General features: G+C 38.8%; 1 protein-coding gene across 1 annotated transcript in view; it reads right to left on the bottom strand.

Moving 5' to 3' along the window:
• The window catches only part of Col24a1 (collagen type XXIV alpha 1 chain), a 403759-nt gene that overhangs the window by 162705 nt on the left and 236312 nt on the right, over positions 1-4742 (bottom strand). The gene's annotated exons all lie outside the window — the stretch shown is intronic.

The raw sequence follows: 4742 nt of genomic DNA, 5'->3' as shown, positions 1-4742 counted from the left end.
TTCCTTCCTTCCTTCCTTCCTTCCTTCCTTCCTTCCTTCCTCCTTCTTTCTTTCTTGCTTTCTTGTATTTTGCACAGGGCCTCACTACATAGCTCCTAGTGATCCTCTTTTTAGCATCCCCGTGCTGGACTTACAGTCATGTGCCACTACTCTGGGACTCAGTGGCCAGCTCAGTGTGCTTGGTGGTGGGGCCGGTGCAGTATGTGGTGCTGGAGACTGAATCCCAGTCCCTGTGCTTGCCTAAGTGGACTAAGTGGTCAGGCACTTAGTCCACTGAGCTACCTCCCTGGCCCTTTACTTTTCTTTCTAGCTCATCATAAAATTTTTTGCAGTAAAATTTCCCCTAGCATAGTTACATGATTTCATATCAGAATTCCTTTATTCATTCAGTCAAGAAATACAGGACATACATACATACATACATACACACATGCATGTTTGCCTAATATACAGCAGGTACTATGCTGGGTGGGAAGCAGAGTTTCCAATCCAAACATAGTCTCTATCTTGTGAACTGATATCTGTGGGAGGTTACAAAAAGCCCTTCTGTTTTTGTATCTGCTTGATGCAGATATATTTATTTAAGAAATCATGTCTGTGACACTCTTCCTTGAAAATCTCTCAACACATACCTGTAGGGAAAAATGAATCCCAAGATGGCTACACTACAGTTGAGACAGTTTAAAGGGATTTCTTAGGGATATTAAGTCTAAAATCAAAAGAATTTAAGTGGCTGGGCAGCTGGACAGAGGAGCTGGCGGGGCTGAGCTGAGCAGCTGAATACAGACTTCTGTGCTTTCTGCTGCTCTGCATCTCTTCTTAGGCATGCTCGAGTGAGCCTTCCCAGTCTGGACTGATGTTCATAGCATGATGAGAGACTAGCAAACACCCAATTATTCCCTCATTCATTTCTTCAAGAAATACTTAGTGCCTACTCTCCCCTGCCCTTGTGCTGGTTGCCAAGACTTTATTAATGAGCAAGACAGATCTAAATCCTAACCTGATGAGTCAAAAGTCTTGCAACAGAGAGACAACTAAATTGTGACATGAATTCATTAAAGAAATAACTGTGATGCTGGAGTGGAAAATAAAAGATGTATTTTAGGAAATGTAGTCAGGGAAAGCCTGAAGCCGGAGAACTTCAGATAAATAGCTTAAGAAATGATTTCAGTGTGCTGGAAATAGTGAAAGAATGTGACCAGGACCACTTTCAAAGGGAACAAGACTCAGGGTTTCTCTTCCTGCGCCTTCACGAAGAATCTATTATTCCTCCTTTAAGCAGCATAGAAGCAAAAAGAAAAACATAGAACATACTTTAAGAGCATAATGTCTTTCCTGACTGATTAAATTATAAAGAAGACACATTTCACTTGTATTTAAAGACATAGGTGACATTTTTCTCTCTCAAAGGCCATGAAGTAAAAATTTTTGTATATTACTAATTTCTGTATATAAAGCATTGAGTCATGAAACAAATGGCTTGTTATGTTGAATCCAGCTAAAGTTAAGGCTTGGGCATGATTTTATCTATCTATATCCATACCAATATCAAATGATTAAGGGCACAAAACATAAATTAAGCATTTCATATGTGCCTGATTTAATCTTCATTATTACCATATTTGGTAGTTTTATCAAGATTTTTCCATTGATAGATTAAGTGGATGAGTTAAGCATATAATAGATGAGATTACATGGTTACTGAACACTTGCACTGTGGCTAGCCAAACGTTGTGAACAAATACACCAGGTTTTGAAGAACACTACAGAAAGAATACAAACTATTTGAGTAGTAACTGTCTATATTGATTATGTAATATAAAGTTCTAGATATGTTGGCTTAAATTAAACATTACTAAATTCAATTTCAGCTCTTGTGAAAAGGCCACTAGGAAATTATTTATTTGGTTTGAATTTGTGACTTGCTTTATTTTTCTATTAGACGGTGCTGACCTATACTCTTAAACACTATGCCAATATTTTGCTCAAATCTAGTTGGAAGTAGTTTAGTATTTTAGGTTTGCAGTTTCTCAGTTTTAGAGATTCAGCAACTTTACTCTGAGGCAATTAACAATCCATGCCTATGGTCACTCATCCTACCCTGGTGATTTGATGGAATAATGAAATGACCTTCTAAAGACTCAGTGACAATACCAGCTGGGTGGCAAGATCTTTCAGGGCTGGAGCAAAATTCTAAATCAGCTTTCAACATATGGCATTGTTTTTCCCATTCTGAGGATGACCTTGGAACTAGCAACCCAAGCATGGACATGGGAGAGTTACTATTCCTCCTAGTGACCGACTAGCAAAATTTTTGCTCCTTGTTCTGGCGACTTTATGCCCTGCAAAATAAAGGACTTTGTTCCAGTGGAAGAATGCTTCTATCAGGAGCCACAATGACTGCACTGAATTGGAAATTAAGATCACCATTAAGCCACTCTGGGCTCCCTATGTCCCTGAGTCAGCAGGCAGAGAAAACAAAAAGGAGTTACTGTGCTAGGTAGGTAACTGACCCTCACTCCCATGTGGACATTGGGCTGGTATGTCACATTCACGATAAGGAACATATGCCTGGAACGCAGGCAGCTGCTTAGAGTATCTCTTAGCATTAGCATGCTCTGTAATTAAACTTCATTGAAAATTTTAACAACTCAATTCATGATGAACAGCTAATGGCCCTGACCCTTCAGGAATGAATTTCTGGTTCATCTCATGTCTTGCTTAGTCTACTACAACCCAAAACACTGTACTTATAAGCTGGATGGTTAAAATAATAATAAACATTTGCTTTTCAAATTTCTGGAGACTTGGAAGTCCAAAATCAGAGCACTATCAAATTCAGTGTCTGGTGAGGGTCAGTGTCCTGGTTGATAGACTATGAAGTCCTCGCGATCTAGTCATGTCCTAAAGCTATCGCCTTGGTGAACAGGATGTGAACATATATGTTTTGGGGAAAATAAGAACTTTTAGTAGATAATAATACACCCGTCATATAATCTAATCTGCTAAAATAGATTTAGTAGATAATAATTCACCAGTTATATAATCCAAATTTGCTATTGTCTTTGAAGACAAAGATAATACACAATGAGTAAGAGAAGGTGGTTTATGGACGTATGGCCATCATGCCCGTATGGCCAGTTTCAGAAATGAAGACTGTAATGGTAATGAGTATTTATACATCATTGTGCTATGAATATGTGGATATATAGCCATACCATTTTCTTTCCTCTTGTTTATCATATTATGAAAGATGTACTGAATTTTTATCTTACTTTACTTGTTGTTAAGTTTACATCACAGTCAAGTTATGGGATATGAAGAGGAGAAATTAAATTGAAAGGCTTTTACCTCCTCTTCGGGAGAATGGGTGAGTGAGATTTTAGTAGGAGGCAGATGGAGCAAGACCATTCTAGATATTGGATGTGCCTTGTCCCCTATTTACTAATTAAAATAAATGAAATCAGATGCTAAGATTTAAAAATATGGGGATTTTTATATAGAAAATTTAACCTATTGTCTGTCTATCATCTAACACTTATTAATCAAGATTTAAGATTCCTACTTTCAGATGATCTTGTATCATACTTTGTAGAATTATAATTAAATTTGTCAAGGTTTTTATTTGAAGATTAAATTTGGTTTAAAGAGATGTGCTTGTGTGCCAAGCTGAAAAAGAATAGATTTTATTCTTACTCTTTATTTGCTTGTTGAACATTATACATCCAGGGGACTGACACAGAGTGCTCAGATATTTGGTTAAAAGTTATTTATGGTTATGTGGTGCTGTGAAGGAGATTAGCATTTCAATAAGTAGATGTGGTAAAGCAGATTCCCTTCCCCAATGTACGCAGGTATCTTATAGTTTGTTGAGGACCTCGGAAGGACAAAAGCAGCAGAGGTAAGGAGAATTTTTTTTCCCCTCTCCTTAAATATTTAAGCTAGGACATCAGTGATCTGTCCCCAGACTAAGATTATTGTGCTCCTTCTTCGCAGGCCCTGGAACTCAGGATAGAACAACAAGCTTTCCAAATCTTACTATTTTGGATTTGGATGGAAATTACACCATCAGTTCTGTTGCTTACCAGCCCCGGGGACTGGAATTGGAACGACACCAGTAGCTTTCCTAGATCTCCAGTTTACAGATGGCCAATGGTCAGACATCCCAGCCTCCAGGGTCATCTGCACTAATTCCTTGTAGGATATCGGTGTATCTATATCTACACCGTACATTTGAGCGTGAGCAATAAAACAGAAGTATCTGTTGTGAGACAGTAAACACAATAATAGAGCCTGAACACAGATTAGTTTTGATCCAGAAGAGTGAAAACTGTTTTAACACGTAAGATTTAGGTGAGTAGATGGAGGTAGCCATGAGATGGGCTAGATGTGGTGTGTCCCCCAGGGGTTTCTGTGTTGGAAGCTTGGTTCCTCCATGGCAGTTGCAGGGGTTATGGACCTCAAAGAGGTGAAGCTTAGTAGGAGTTCTTAGGTCACTGGGAACACTTCTTTCTGAACAGATCTTTGTGGTATCCAGAGTTAGTTTTTGTGAGAGTGAGTTATTATAAGATCAAGCCAGGCTCCTGGGTTATTCTCAGCTTTCCTGTTTGGCCCTGTGTTCTCTCCCTGTTTTATGATTTTTTTTTTTTCCTGCAGAACCGGGAGTTGAACTCAGGTCCTTGCGCTTGCCAGGCAAGCGCTTATTCTACTTGCTATCTCCCTGGCCCCTCTCCCTGTTTTAT

This window comes from Octodon degus, unplaced genomic scaffold, assembly GCF_000260255.1.
Source record: "Octodon degus isolate 3935 unplaced genomic scaffold, OctDeg1.0 scaffold00109, whole genome shotgun sequence".
Lineage (NCBI taxonomy): Eukaryota > Metazoa > Chordata > Mammalia > Rodentia > Octodontidae > Octodon > Octodon degus.
The sequence above is the reverse complement of the archived record's forward strand: the minus strand, read 5'-3'. Positions and strand labels throughout refer to the sequence as shown.